Genomic DNA, 15,885 nt, shown 5'->3' on the forward strand with positions numbered 1-15,885 from the left:
TAGACAAAATAAATACTCTGTGAGGCTATTTCATCAGGTGCCAGCATGCTGAAAGCACAGCCTACGGCGTCATGTAACGGTGAAAGAGGATGTAGATCAAATTCTAAAGTTTTGCGTGTGTTTTTTTTTTAAAAGGAACTCAGGGAAAGATGAAATACTGCTTTCTTGAGGTAGTTGAAAGGGCTTGCTTTTTTGGCAGCAAGGCAGGAGTCCAGATTGGTATTTCTAAAAGTGAGATTTGTATTGTAGGGAGAAAGAAACTGTTGGAAATTTTATTCTTTTTATTTTAATTGTCACTTTAAAATTTCTTACCTACTTAATAACGTTTGTAATATATAACTATACTTGTACACATATGATATAAATTCATTCATATGTATTATATGTATATAATATATATTTTGAAGGCGTTACTCCAAAGTCTTTTATTACAAAGAGTGCATATTCAAAGAAAAATTATAAATCACTTTTTACATGATCTTCAAAGTTCTTTCAGTCAGTATGATTTGAAAAAAGGTCAATAATCAAAACTTTTGGTTACCCTAGAGAGCAGAGTCAGAAAGGTACAAATATACTTCACCTATCATTTTTTATTTTCTCATTGTGAGAAAAAATGCTAACTGTGAAGGGAGTTAGTAACATCTGTTTTTTGCAAAATAAAATCAGTTTGGTTGATGCTGCGATGTGTTGCCCCTGTTCCCCTAAACAGTGGATTTTACCCAGCCTGACAGAAGTGCTGTTGGTGACAGCCTTCAGCTGTCAGCCCTTGCAGGGATCGCCTCAGCTGCAGAGAAGTACTTTGGGTCAAGCCACTTTCTTGGGTTGACCTCATTCAAAGATGATGTACAAGGGACTGTAAAGGCCCTTTCATCTCAGACAAGTTCCGACTACTCTGGGACCATTTTAGCCCCAGAACTTCTTTTAGGGTTAGCAGAAGCTGCTGTTGGGCTGATAGTATAGTGGATTTCTCTCCACTCCTGATTCTTTCCTCTTGGCTCTAAAGTTGTTGAACCCAAGGGACACTCCTTAATAAGCTAAATTCTTTTCCAGAGTTGGATTCCCAGTGAATGCAACCTGTAGTAATTCAAAAACAAACAGCTTTGTATTCCAAAATGAACTAATTTTAGACTTGAGACAAAACATAGAAAGTAGACTTCACTAAAAAGTTTGATCTTGTATTTTTACCAGACCAGTCCCTTGGTGTGCTTTGCTCTCAGGTGCATGATTGTTAGGACACTGATGAAATGGTAAACACATATGGTATACTATTGCATCGCACGTGGTTATTACCTTTTCTCTTCCTTGTTGACTCACAATTGACCCTTGCCTTCAAAAAGCATTTTCTTTTTGGAAGTTTCCTAGATCAGCAGGTTTCCTGTCATCAGGAGGCCCTGTACAGGACCCACATCCTTCTCTATAGGGCTTTTTTAAACTGTCTCCTTTTCATTTCTTTCCCATCCCACCTCTCAAAGCATTTATTTGTTTCATTATGTGCCACTGTCTTGAAATTTTTTTAAACAGTAGAAGATCTGCATTTTAATTAGGTATAATCTACTTTTAAAGTCAGTTGAAAAATTTTCCAGGATGAAACATCTGTAATATCCAAAGGTGTCTGGCCTAGGGCATAAAAAGTGGGAGTGCACATCTGTATTATTGCCATCATCAGAAAATGAAGTCCTATTAAAAACATGTTCATAATGTGCTCTACTCTCTAGGAAGCAAAAGTTTATATCCTAGAAAACTACTAGCATTTCTTATAGGCAGTAAAAGTTTCATGACAGCCTAGATCTGCGTTATTAAGCATATGCTCAGACATCTTAAAAATGTTATTACTGATTAATCTATAGTTATAAATAACTTTCATTGGCCCTGCTTTTCTAAATAAATACGGTAATTTACGGTTTGTGTTGTTTCATACAAATATAGCTTTCTGCATTTTGTCTAAAAATGAAGTTATTCTTGTATGCCATGTAGTTTAACAATAAATATTTAGACAGGAAGAAGGAAGTTCCCAGAAGTATAAATATTGTAAAAAAAAAAAAATGACCTCATCTTTAAATGTTAATGCTAATTGCTAAATATGATGTAAAACATTAGCGTATTTCTTAAATCATATTGAAGAAATTGAAATTAAAAGGTAAAATAATCCAACTCTTTACCAAATGAAATATTTTTTCATTATTTAGGCATAAATTGTCAAAGTTAAAATAAGACAAAATAATTCTGCCGCAAAATGATGAATTTGATATGAGAAATAATAAACAATTTTAACTAGAGCAGGAATAAAAACCAAGAAAATAAAAAGAATTACCAAGTTTTGCTTCATTAAAAAATGCTTAAGATAAATTATATTTTATTGCATAGTCAGCAAATAATGAAAAGTCATGTGCCAAGTACAAAAGGTTATAGATACAGAAACGTTTTCTGAAGTTTTTTTTTATAATGATGAATTACAAAATGTTAAGATAACCAATACTTCAATATTTGTTGTCCATGTAATAAAATAGTGCAATCATAAGAGCACTTGGTATATCTTCTAAATTCATTGACGAAATTGGTGATTAATCAACATATGTAGTATTTTCTGTGTGTGTAAAGAGTAACATCAAATGTGGATATGGGAGAGTTATCTGGAAGTAATTGTGGACAAGCTATAGGTAGTGACGTTACAAGTGCTGTATTTACTGTTTTCTCTGGTCTATGTGTAGTTTCAGTTTTCAAGGAAATATGGATTATTTCTCTACTGTTAAGAAATTAAAATTTTTTGTGCTTCAAATGTAGCCTCCTTTGTTCTAAAGACAAGTGTTTTTTTATGACACTATCTAGCTCATCTTTTTTAAACATTTTTTTATTGAGTTAGTCATTTTACAATGTGTCAATTTCCAGTGTAGAGCACAATTTTTCAGTTATATGTGAACATACATATATTCCTTGTCACATTTTTTTCACTGTGAGCTACCACAAGATCTTGTATGTATTTCCCTGTGCTGTACAGTATAATCTTGTTTATCTATTCTACATATAAAGGCAAGTGTTTTCTAATGGACCATGTTAAAAGCTGAACCCCATCAGTGGAAGTCCACCTTTAATGTTGGCCTTAAACTCTAATGAGGTGAAGGAGATACCCATACATTCTCCAGTAAGTCACAAATGATTCTCAATAGTGTTTCCACGTGGAAATTTTTTCCCAATTTTTCTCCAGAAATTTGTTTTTTGAGTCTCAAATCACGAGAAAAATCAGTCAGGAGATTTGGAACACTGGAAAAATATGTTTCGATCCACTTGTGAGAATTAAATCTGAAAAATGAATATTGAAAATGCTACACGTTTGAAGGATGTATAACAAAGTGGGAATCAAGCTAGAACAAGAAATACAGACTCTGAGTCAAAAGGTATGGTTGACAATTCCAGAAACTGAGTTCAGAACATGCATAGAAGCATAGTCTAGATCTAAACAGTAAATTTTGCTTTCAGCTATTGCCATGCTGTGTGTCTGTGTGTATGTGTACGTGTGTGTGCGCACATCTGTCTTCTGCTAACAAGACATTCTTGCAAATAAAATAAATATTAAGTGTATTTGCATCATATACTTGAGAGAAATCCTGTGAGTCATCTTCCAAGAAATAATGAGTTTGGGAACCAGTAAGTTCTCAAATTGGCAGTTTCAACAATGATTTTGTGTAGTGATGTTGATGCTGACCTTGCTGATGTTAACCTTGCTAGGAAATCCTAATGTTAGCTATAAAAATACTACTCAATGCTGTTTACTGGCATTTTCCAATGCTTCCTTTTTTATTTTTCTAATTGAAGTATAGTTGATTTATAATATTGTGTTAGTTTCAGGTATACAGCAAAGTAATTTGGTTGTACATATACATACCTATATTCTTTTTTATTCTTTTTTCATTGGTATTTATTACAGGATACTGAATACATTTCCTTGTGCTATACAACAAAACCTTGTTTATCTATTTTTACATGGTAGTGTGAATATATTAATGCCATACTCCCAACTTATCCCTCCCCCGCTTTTCATTTGGTAACCATAAATTTGTTTTCTATGTCTGTGAGTCTTCTCTGTTTCATAAATAAATTCATTTGTCCTATTTTTTGGATTGCACATATAAGTGATATCACATAATAATTGTTTTTTTATGTCTGACTTACTTCACTTAGTATAACAATCTCTGTGTCCATCCATGTTGTTGAAAATGGTCCAGTGTTTTAATATTCACTATCAACTATGTTTCTTTGTAAAATTTAATATTTTTATTAGTCATGTTTTCTATATTCCTAATAATATTTTTATTAGTCATGTTTTCTATATTCCTACTGAGTAAAGCAATTATAGAGTGCTGATAGTATATGTTAGGAGTAATAAAGGATTTTAGGAGTTTATGAATGTTCTAGGGAACTCTGATTTCTTATTCTCAGGTCCCAAAGATTAATAACTAGGGAATTTGGAAACTCTCAACCAGTAGCGAACCACAGAAATGATGTGGTGGATAGAGCAAGGTGGTAATTGCCAGACCTTGTGACATCTTCTCACACATAAAGCACATAGCCTATGACTGCTACTTTGAGTTAATACTGTTTGAGTCTTTGGTATGTAAAATTGTTACATTAAACATTAATCCATCAAGTTAAAAAATTGAACTTGTTGGATGAGTTCTGATATTTACTTTGCTTGGGTTCTTAAGCTTTTGGCATCACATATCTTTTGAGAGTTTGCTGAATTATGGTAGAGTAGCGACTGTTAAAGTGTTTTGATTCAATAATCTGTATGTCCTTTACACTGATACCTGCTGTTGGGTTTTATTAAAATAACATGGGAGGTTAATATTAGTACTACAGGTTTAAGTTGAGTGCTGGGGAACGCATATAATGAGTTGTAATTTTTAGGAGCAAAAAAAAAAAGTTTTCACCAGTATCTAAAATTATTCCATAAACCTGGCAAAAAGGCTAGTCTTTGGACTTTGTTACTCTAAGCAGTAAAATGGAGAAATTTCTAACTTGAGGTATAGGCATAGCCTTCAAAATAGTTGGAAAATAAAGATTTCATGTCTGCTATCTTAGATTACCTTATAAGATTCAGAAACTTTGTGTGTCAGAAATATCTTTTCGATAGTTTATAAAGGAAGTCAAAACAGTGCATGCATAGCTGCAAAATGCCAGCTCCTCGTGCTGTTTTATGCAGTGTGTGGCCCATCTTGTTCAGAGAGGCAATGTAACTAATCACAGGGTAAAATTTAGGACTTATCATGCGGATAGAGTTGTTCTGTCTCCACCACCTAAAATACCCTCTGGCTTTCCTGTTTTTACTCCTCTCTTGCTAGCATAGTAGTGTTTTGGGGATCCACACGTTGTGGTAATTAATGTAGACTCAGTTTCCCTCATTCACTGAATTTCACAAGAAATAAAAATCTTCCATTTTAACTGTGTTTATTTGGAATTGCTTCCCTTCTACAGCTGCTAGTACATCTGCAGTTAGGATTCTCAGTATAATTACGGTGATCACAATTACCATATCTGATTGTTAATAAAAATGGGGAGATTTTAAGGTGTATCATATAGATTGTTGCTAACTTTGAATGTGAATCTATTTCTCTTTAAGAAATGAGTTGCATTAAACATTCATTTAAATATTATTGTTCATATTTATAGCAGCCTTATCTGTCATAGCTAAAACATAGCAGCAACCCAGTTGGTCAACAATGGATGAATGGATAAGCAAAATGCAGTAAACGCACACAATGAAATATTATTCACCCTTAAAAGGAAGAAAATTCTCACACATGATATAACATGGTTGAACCTTAAAGATACTATGTGAAGTGAAATAAGCCAGTCACAAAAAAATAAATACTTGATTCTTCCAGTTCTCATTGATGTACCTAGAATAGTGAAAATCATAGAGACAGGAAGTAGAATGGTGATTTCCAGGAGCTGGGGGGAGGAGGGAATAGAGGGTTATTTAATGGGTATAGAGTTTCAGTTTTGCAAAATGGAGAGTTATGGACATGGATAGTGGTGATGGTTGCATAGTATGAATATACTTAATACCACTGAATTGTACACTTACTTTTTATGTGAATTTTACCACGATAAGAAGTTAAATTATGAATATAACAATAAAACATTATTTTTTCACCTGTCTAAAATTTTGCTTTTTAAATACAAAGATGATTGAACTCAAGGTGCTTTTTCAAGTAGCGCTCCATTTTCTATTGCTAACCATCAGTCTTGAAAGTTGCAAAAACCTGTAATTCACCTTGTGATGGAGCAATTTAAAAGTTTTTTGTAGCACCACGAAGATCCAGTTTAATGCTTTTAGAATTAAGAATACCTATTCTTTATGTCAGACCAAGTGTACGCTTCTCATTTCTGTGATAATGTGAATGTTTGGAAATCACAGTAGTACTTGTCTCCTCTGAATTTGAGCCGTGTTGTAGGGTAGCTTCATTTGATTTGTTAAACTCAGATTTATCCTTTGAGGCAGCACAGCAGCTTTTGCAGGTACAGAAATGGTCTTTGTATTTAAATGGGCTGCCTAGAACACACTCCCATCTGTTTTCTGTAGTTTACACAAAGCATTAGTTCATTTCCAGGGGTTCAAAAATTCTAATTCTAAAGGTTAAATTCACACACACAGAAGCCCAGTGGGATTCGAATTCCTATTTTAGAGAACGCGTGTCCTTTTGCACTGTGAACATGACTTGCTATCTCTGCATTATCTGGCTGCAGAGCCATTACACTGGCACTTCTTTTTTCTATAAACTTGTTCCTGTCTTGGTCCTGATGTGATAGCACAAAAAGCTGAACAAGTCCCACGACTAAGAATGAAGACATCTGGAGCTTATGATAAGGAAACTACTTGAACCTAAGAGTTCTGTGTATCTTTCTTTTTCCAGGTCCCTTTACACTTTCTAGACTTGCTGAAATCTTCACTATTAAAAATGACTTGTTATTTGGGAAACTGTCTGTAAGCCTGCTTTATAGCTACAGATAGGGTAATTACACTTCCCAGATGCTCTGGGATAAATTCAATTTTAAATGTACATGCCTACTGTCAAACCATGCATCTAGATGTGGGGTTTGGAAAATAGGTTTTCTGTAGCTAAACAGTTCTATTTAAACTTTATTTTGATAAAGTCAGATCTTTTACTTATCTGAAAGCTTGCCATTTCTGTTTCTAAATAGCTAAATATTAGTGTAAATAACTTCCATTTTAATTTTTGTGTGCTTGTTACTTTACATTAAAATGAAAACTTAAGAAGAAAAGCTTACTGTCACTGAGGAAACTCACTTAAGCAGAAATTTCCTGAGATGCATTGGAGAATAGTGACTTAACAAGTACTCATTAGATGCAATTTACTGTAGACAATTGTTTTCATGCTACCTTGGCTAAGTCTAAGTAAATTGTGTTCTACAGATAAAGCTCCATGAGCAAATCGTGGCTCATTGCTTCTCACATTGATGAATTGATAACGGTGGTCATTTGTGCCAGGCATATATTGGGGGGAATAAATCAAGTAGTTCTGAACTTCTTGAGGAGAAAGGAAAATGCAATTTTCTTAAACTGATAAATGCAAAATTAAATACATGAACTCATAGTAATTGAGAAAAGAGAATTTTATACTCATTTATTTGGCAAAAATGTGTACATATCTAAACTTTAAAATAGTCAAGTAAAAATGCAAAGCAGTTAAAATAGGCCAGATTTTTCTCACAAAAGATAATAGTTGGTATAATTTATATGTATTTGGTATCAGTTTTGTCACAGAGTAGGAAGTGAAGGAAAAGGTCTGAGGTAAAAATACTGCCTTCGTCATAGGCCATTAAGAGTTACTTTGTTTTAGGGAGGATTAACTACAAAATTCTGAATTATATTGTGGCAGTTCTGTGGAATCATAAAGCTAGAAATGTTACATTTATCTTAATCTTCAGGTAATATTTTAAGAAGACCACTTTTGGGGGGAAGTTGATTCTTACTGTTTTATTTTGTAAGGAAGCATAGAAGTTACATAATGTCCATAACTTTAAAAGGAGGAGAAAGGGATTGGATCTATGATTAGCTCTTTATGGTTTTAACTTTTATTCCCAGTGTCCTGAAATGCCATGATTCCCTGCCTTGGAGTGGCACTCGTTCTCTTCATTGTGCTGGACCCTCTGGGCCCCTTTCGATCTACAAACTTATGCTCTCAGTAAAGTCAAGGCAATTTTCTTACATTAATTTTTTGTAAATTCCCTGCCCTGCATTTCCCCCCTTCATTCTGAAATTCCATTATTGGATATTTATATTTGCACATACTCTCTAATTCTCTTTCCATCTCTGCTATTTTCCTTCTGTCTTTTTCTGTTCCATCTTCGGTAACACCCTCATATTTACCTCCAAACATTTCTCTTGATTTTGTTTTTCTTCTTTTTGCTACCAAGTGTGTAATATCCAAGAAGTATTTTAGTTTTTTCCAACATCGCTTTTTTATAGTCTCATGTTCTTTTTCTGTTATGCACTATCTTTTTGCTTATATTATAAATAATTTTAAAGCATTCTTCAATTTTTACATTGTCAGTTTTACTACAAGTGTACTTACTATTTGTTTGATTTTTAGATTTAATCGTTCTTTCAACTTGCAGCTCTCCTCGAATACCTGGTTTCTTTGGCTGCCAATTTAGGCTTAAGACATAGAGACTAAAATGTTAATTCGCATCTTCGTATATGCAGGTCTTGTCAACAAGTTTGCTTTACTGTCATGTAATTGGGTGTAATCCTAAGTGTTTCCCCAAATGTGTGTTGAGGTCTTTTCTGTTGGAATACTTCTTTACCCTGAGGGAGATCTGGTTTCCTGCCTGAGGGATAAGGGTTGTGAATATAAGTCTGGTTACCGGAGTTGTTATCAAGTGGCAAAGGAGACTGGTGGCTTCAGCTTTTGATATTTTTTTTTTAACAAGTTAAACCATCCTTATTCACAGACAGAATGATTGTCTATGTGAAAAATTGTACAAAACCTACAAAATACCTACTCGAACTAATTAGTGGGTTTAGCAAGTTTGCAGAATTTAAGGGACGTAAAGAAAAATCTGTTGTATTTCTATATGATAGAAATGAACAATCAGAAATTGATACTAGAATGATTACCAGTCACAATAGCATTAAAAATTAAATACTTAGGGATAAATCCAGTTGATTGATGGTGTTGGGGTCAACCATGTCCTTAATGATTTTTCTGCCTGCTGGATGTCTGTTGCTGAGAGAGGTGTTGACGTCTCCACCTGTAATTGTGGATTCATCTGTTTTTCCTTGTTCTGTCAGCTTTGCCTGACATATTTTGAAGGTCTGTTGTTAGGTACATAGACATTTAGGATTATTGTCTTTTTGAGAATTGACCTCTATCATCATATAATGTTGCTCTTTTCCCCTCATAACTTCCCTTATTTTAAAGTCTGCTCTGTCTAAAATTAATACAGCTATTCCTGCTTTCTTTTGGTTAGTATGAGCATGGTATATCTTTCTCCATCTGTTTCAAAATGGATCCTTTTCCCTCCCCTGCCAGAAGCAATATTCTCTAGTGGAGTTCTTAGAGATAAATCTCACAATACTGTAGGGCCTCCTATTTACTGGATCCCCTGGGGTTTTCATCTCTCAGACGTGAGCCTCCAGCCATTCATCAATCACAGTTCGGTTCCTATGGGTAGCTGCCCCAGTAAGGACCAACTCCCTGAGTTCACCTGTCTGTCTCTCTAATTTGGGGGGCAGTAGTTTGCCCTGTGATCTCACTTCTCTTACAGACCAAGAAAGAATTGTTGATTTTTTTTGTTATTGTTTAGCTTTTTACTTGTTTGGATGAAATGATGTCTTCTAGGCTTCTCACATACTGGATGGGAAACCGGAAGTTGATTAATTAATTATTTAAAACACTCCTGTTCTCTCATTTTATTTTGTGTCATTGAGATAACATTGGTTTGGAACGTAAGTTTCATGTGTACGACATTATCTTTTAACTTCTTTATACACTTATTCAGTATCATTTATATCATCCTTCCATTTTCAGTTAAATATCCATACCCTTCCCTTCAAGTAGGCTCATTCCCTGCCTCAAGATTCTCTGAGTCAACACTTCCAGAGAAGTAACCCTCTGTCTTCTATTGAGGTGGAAAAAGTTGAAAAGGGGATCTGAGACTGAGCGAATCATAATACACACTTCCAAATAGTCATCTGTTCAACTTTATCATCCATTCATGTTCATGGTTTCAGAGGTACAAGATCCCTCAAATTCCTGAGAATTCTTGGTATAAATTAGCTTGTTTCTTGCCAGCTTCTCTTTGTTTCTCATACTACCTTCTTGTCAAACAGAGAATTATTTATTTTTCTATTCTCCTTTGGTAATTATATTAAATTGCATTTTGACTTGCAAGATTTTGTTGATAGTATGTGTTCTTTTTCCATTCTTTGTCTTCATGTCCTTTTGAATATTTGTCATGTTTTTTTCCTTTACTGCCAGTCAAACTGGGCTTGAGGAAAGCTAATAAACATGTATATTCAATCAGGCATGTTTAAATCAAAACTGAGTTGATAGTATTTTTTACTTTTTAGTCATAGAGTCACATTTGATACTGTAATGCTCATTTTCTAATTTTGTATTTCTTGTGGATGCTTAAGTATATGATACTTTGCCTGATATTATCCAATTTGGGTGAATTTCTAAATGTTGCTCCATTCTATTTGTTATTGCATTTCTTCTTTTATTCCCTGAAGGGCAGTGGTGTAGAAAAACCCAAATTATGGGTAGTTGGAATACAATTCACATTTAACTTTGGTTTAGTTACACAGTATACACCATGTGTGGCCGTGGGTTTGTGTGGTGTGAAATTTTACAAACATGATTAAACAATATACTAGACTTCTTTTGCATATCTTTGACCATTTTTCATGCAGTGTTTACAAATTTTTCAGCCTTGGGGGACACCCTGAACTCACTATCCAAATTAAAGGACCTCATCTGTTTTCCCCCTAGCCATATGATTGCAGGAAGTCTTCTAATCTCGTACTAGCTTACTCACCCTTAGTAATTCTAAGATATACCAAGAGTTCTAACAAATCCATCTTGCTTGTTGTTTGTCACATCTTTTTCCAGTCTGCTGCTCCAAGCTTTACTGTTAGCCATATTTTCTCTTCTTTTAAATGTATCCCTAGACTGCTGTGTTTTTCTCCCCAGAATGCTGTCCTCCAAGCATGAACATAGACTCTCCTTCCTTTCTCTTAGATGAAGCTGAAAGATACTCCCCACAGTGGGCAGAGCTGTGTCCCAACTCCCTTCCTGGTTGGGAGGGGAGAGGCCACTCCAGGCTACTCTGTTTACAGACAAGGATCTCCAGTTAGAAGGGGCTAGGAGGTATCCTCAGCCTTGCTTTGAATTAATCCCCCTTTCTGTGCACAGCATAGGAATGCTCCATGCCTGATACGGACTTTTCTGTGAGGGCGATCAACTCTGCCTGCCTGCCTCTTGGCTCAAGTGCTGGTGGGCCACACTGCTTCAAGGAATTGTTGTCAGCCCTTCTGCTCAGATGGGACCAGAAGATAACTCTGCACGAAAGGTGGGGCTGTGATTCAGTTCCTTGCTTGGGCGTGGGCAAACCAGACTCTTAGGCTGCCAGAACGCCTTGTTTGAGGATCTGAATTAGGCAGACATGCAACCTACTGAGTTCCCTCGTTAAAGCATGCCACTGACTTAGTTCTGCTCATGAACAAAGCTATTCCTTGAGATTACTACTTGGGCATTACAGGTAGGAACTCAGTCTGCCAAGATCCTGGTGCTTCCTTTTGGAAGCCCCCGCCCCCGCTTCTCCATCACAGATTCCCAGTGGTTGAGCCCTGCAGATTCCCTTGCAGTTCTCAAGGTACAAGATCAGAGGTAGGGTCTCCTGCAAAGTATCCTGCAATGCTGGTGGGGCTGGTTATCTTCCTTGGGTTCTGTTTTTCCACTGGAGGAACCAGGGGCTCCAGGGAAACCTTTCCACATGAAGCTACACTGGCCTAGGGAAGTAGAAATGCAATCAACCAGTAGCTTCTTTTCTTACCATCTAATGCAGTCTGACTTGGTCTCTGAGGTACAGCCTCAAGTGCCCCTCACTGCCCCCACACACACTGTGTTCTAGGATTGTCTCAGTGTTATCTTTTCCGTGAAAAGTTGTTAGTTGTTCTTGTGAGTAGAACCCAAGTCAGGAATGACCTATGTTGTCAACTTCATAACATCACTGTTCCAGGAAGCTGTTTAAATGACACTTTGTCCCTGATGCACATCAGATAGACCCATCATTTGGTAACCTTCATCCTCTTCTTATAAATAGCTTTCACACTCTCCTCATTGTAACTTGTTATGTACTTTTCACAGCAATTTACCAGTATTATCTTATGTAATCCTCATAAATTACATGATAGAAATAATGTTTTTATTCACAATTTGCAGGGAAATAATGGGGGCACAGAGCAAATGAGCCATGTATCTAAGGTCTCACAGCTGTAAGTCATAGAGCCAGGATTCAAACTCAGGCATTCAAAGCCTGTACTCTTAACTAGGTGAGCATGTTTCAGCTGACCCATTGATAGGCAAGAAATCTGAACCCAAAGATGTGTCAAAGATGAAATCATTAAGAGCTCTTCGATCAAATATCTCAAGATCCCTAGAGCTCATCAGAAGATAAAAGGAACTTCCTCATGGCAAACACTACAAGTTTCTGTGGTTTGAGCTACTGCACTGTTTCTCCTGATGTTTCTCTCCTTCTCAGCTTCTCTGTTAGGATATGTGCATGGCTAAATATTGCAGCGGGAAGAGATGGAAATTGGAGTGGAAATCTGAAATGCTCCAGGGAGGAGAATGTTTTGTCGTAGATATTTCTTTTGAACTGTGCAATCTTAGGTTGGTATTTGTATTACGTTGTAGCTCTTCTTTGTGGCCATTTGACAGGAGGCCTACAGAATACTTAAAATTCTTGCAAATCTTCTACATCTATGTCTTATTCAAAAATTTTTGGGACCCTAAAATGCCACTTGAATATTGAAAAGGGTGCTGGTATTGGTAATTTGAGTGAAAAATGTAAGCCTCTTAAAATGGAATTTTGGAATATGTGGATGAGCATTAGATAATTGTTGATCAGAACCAGAGAAAGTTTCAGGTAAAATTTAGAAGAGATTCGGAATAGAACTAGGGGTGAGGTACTTGCATGTTCAGGCCATCCTCTTAAAAAATAACTTTACCCTCTGTTTGTTTGTTGATCTTGGTTTATGAGTCCCCAAAATGGAGAGCTCATTCAGCTCTTTATTTTTTAAATGTGGCTTTATAAATTATTCAGCATAGTTACCCAGATATCATGTAGCTTAAAATTACATTTAATTCAAGCATTCCATATATAACACTTCATACATTTTGGAGAACTAAAATGTGCACAATTAACTCATACATGAGGGTTTTCTAATGTTACCCTTGCTGGTTAATACCATTCTATATTTATATCATTGTCCAGTAATATTGGTAGATAACAAAACAAGATAGATCTATATTAGCTGTGGTTGTGTTCTTCTATAGATAACAAAAACATCATAATATTATATGAATTTTTCTAACGTTTACAAATAATATGTAGAGTAAATTACCTTAGTCATATTGAAATAAACATAAATGCAAATACAGCATAGTGATTTGCTGAGTTTTAGTTAGTTTTTCAAAGCCTAGAAATCAAGATAAAATACATGAGTATTCATATAGTATTTTCTCTTTTTTCTCTATTAACTCTTAGGTTTTATGTTTTTCTTGTATTTCTCACTGTCAATAATCACTTTATTTTTTAATTGAAGTATAGTTGATTTACAATATTACTTTCAGGTGGTCAGTATAGTTACTCAGTATTTTTACAGATTATATACCATTAAAATTTATTACAAGATAATGGCTATACTCCCTTAAACTTATTACAAGATAATGGCTATAATTCTCTGTGCTATACAATATATCCTTGTTGTTATTTATTTTATACATAGTAGTTTATATTTCTTAATCCCCTGCCCCTACCTTGGCCCTCCACCCTCCAATCTCCCCACTAGTAACCACTAGTTTATTCTCTATATCTGTGTGTGTTTGTTTTGTGATATTGGTTCATTTATTTTTTAGATTCTACATATTTGTGATGATAAATCAGACAAATACTATCTATTTTACTTAGCATAATATTCTCTAGATCCACCCATGTTGCTGCAAATGGCAGAATTTCATTATTTATTATGACTGAGTAATATTCCATTGTATATGTATTCCACAGCTTCTGTACACATTCACCTGTCGATGAACACTTGCGTTGCTTCCATAACACTGCTGTGAACATTGAGGTGAATGTATCTTTTCAAATTAGTCTTTTTGTTTTTTCTAGATACATACCTAGGAGTGGAATTTCTGGATCATATGTTAGTTCTATTTTTAGTTTTTTGAGGAACCTCCATACTGTTCTCCACAGTGGCTATACCAGTTTAGTCCCACTAACAGGGCACAAAGGATCCCTTTTCTACACACTCTCTCCAACATTTGTTATTTGTAGATATTTTGATGATAACCATTCTGATATAAACTGGTAACTCATTGTAGTTTTGGTTTGCACTTCTCTAGTAATTAGCAATGTTGAATATATTTTCATGTGCTGGTGAACTGTCTGTCTTTAGAAAAATGTCTGTTCAGTTCTTATTCTTTGATTGGGTTTTCTTTTTTTGATATTGAGTTGTATGAGCTGTTTGTGTATTTTCGATATGAACCGTTTGTTGATCGTACCATTTGCAAATATTTTCTCCCATTCCATAGATTGTCTATTCATTTTGTTGATGGTTTCCTTTGCTATGCAAAAGCTTTTGAATTTAGATTCTATTTTTTGGTATTTGTATTTATTTATTTTGCCTTAGGAGACATCAAAAAATATTGCTACGATTTGTGTCAAAGAGTATTCTTCCTATATTCACTTCGAGGAGTTTTATGGTTTTTGGTCTTACATTTAGGTCTTTAATCCACTTTGAATTTATTTTTGTATATGGTATGGTATAATACTCTCATTCTTTTACATGTAGCTGTCCAATTTTTCCTGTACCACTTACAGAAGAGACTGTCTTTTCTCTATATTTTATACTATTACCTCCCTTGTTGCAGATTAATTGACTATAGGTGTGCTGGATTTTTCTGAGTACTCTATTGTGTTCCATTGATCTATGGGTCTGTTTTTGTGCCAGTACCATACTGTTTGGATTATCTGGCAGGGTGAGACCTCCAACTTTGTTCTTTTTTCTGAAGATTACTTTGGCAACTCAGGGATTTGTTTAATTCTGTGTGAATTTTAGAATTATTTGTTCTAGTTTTGTGAAAAATGTCATGGGTATTTTCATAGGAATTGCATTATATCTGTAGATTGCTGTGGGTACTATGGGTATTTTAACAATATTAATTCTTATGCAAGAGCATGGAATATCTTTCCATTTCTTTGTATCATCTTCAATTTCCTTCATTGATGTTTTATAGGTCTTTCACCTTAAATCTATTCCTAGATATTATTCTTTCTAATGTAATTTTAAATGGGTTTGTTTTTTCCTTTCTTTCTCATAATTCATTATTAGTGGGTAGAAAGCCACTAGACTTCTATATATTAATCTTGTATTCTGCAATTTTGCTGAATTTATTATTAGTTCTAATAGTTTTCAGGTAGAGACTTTAGGGTTTTCTATGTGGACTATAATGTCATCTGCAAATAGGGACAAATTTATTTCTTCCCTTTCAATATGGATGCCTTTTATTTCTTGTCCGATTTCTGTGGATAGAACTTCCCATAGTATGTTCAATAGAAGCAGCGAGAGTGGGC

The sequence above is a fragment of the Camelus dromedarius genome, chromosome X (genome assembly GCF_036321535.1).
Source record: "Camelus dromedarius isolate mCamDro1 chromosome X, mCamDro1.pat, whole genome shotgun sequence".
Taxonomy (NCBI): Eukaryota; Metazoa; Chordata; class Mammalia; order Artiodactyla; family Camelidae; genus Camelus; species Camelus dromedarius.